This window comes from Sinocyclocheilus rhinocerous, unplaced genomic scaffold (genome assembly GCF_001515625.1).
Source record: "Sinocyclocheilus rhinocerous isolate Xijiao unplaced genomic scaffold, SAMN03320098_v1.1 scaffold30356, whole genome shotgun sequence".
NCBI lineage: Eukaryota > Metazoa > Chordata > Actinopteri > Cypriniformes > Cyprinidae > Sinocyclocheilus > Sinocyclocheilus rhinocerous.
The window spans coordinates 1-290 of NW_015653206.1; the positions used below are offsets into that span (position 1 = coordinate 1).

A 290-nucleotide genomic window follows, 5' to 3' on the forward strand; every position below is an offset into this window, starting at 1 on the left:
GTCATCTTCAAATCCACTTCAACATGCAGTTGTCTGTGGAGGTATTAATATCTTGAGTTGTTTGTTTAATGTACTCACAGTTTATTATTGCATAATAGTTTACCTGTGTACTTATTTATTTATTTTAGGCTATACTATACATTTTTGCAACCAGTTATTGGTGTGATTATTTAGTTGTTAAATAAGGAACAAGGAAGGTTTTTTTTGTGCCATTTACAGGGAGAATATTCTTATTTTTTGTTGTTTTCCAGTACACCTCGTCTTGGGAGCACCCTTTCATTTTACATATG

General features: G+C 31.7%; 1 long non-coding RNA gene across 2 annotated transcripts in view; it reads left to right on the forward strand.

Moving 5' to 3' along the window:
- LOC107715661 (uncharacterized) overlaps positions 1 to 290 on the forward strand; it is a 934-nt gene continuing 644 nt past the window's right edge. The window contains exon 1 of one of the 2 annotated variants that reach the window (XR_001637130.1): positions 1 to 41. This is a non-coding gene — a long non-coding RNA (uncharacterized LOC107715661). The remainder of the gene's footprint in view (positions 42 to 290) is intronic. The other variant, XR_001637129.1, reaches the window with a different exon arrangement.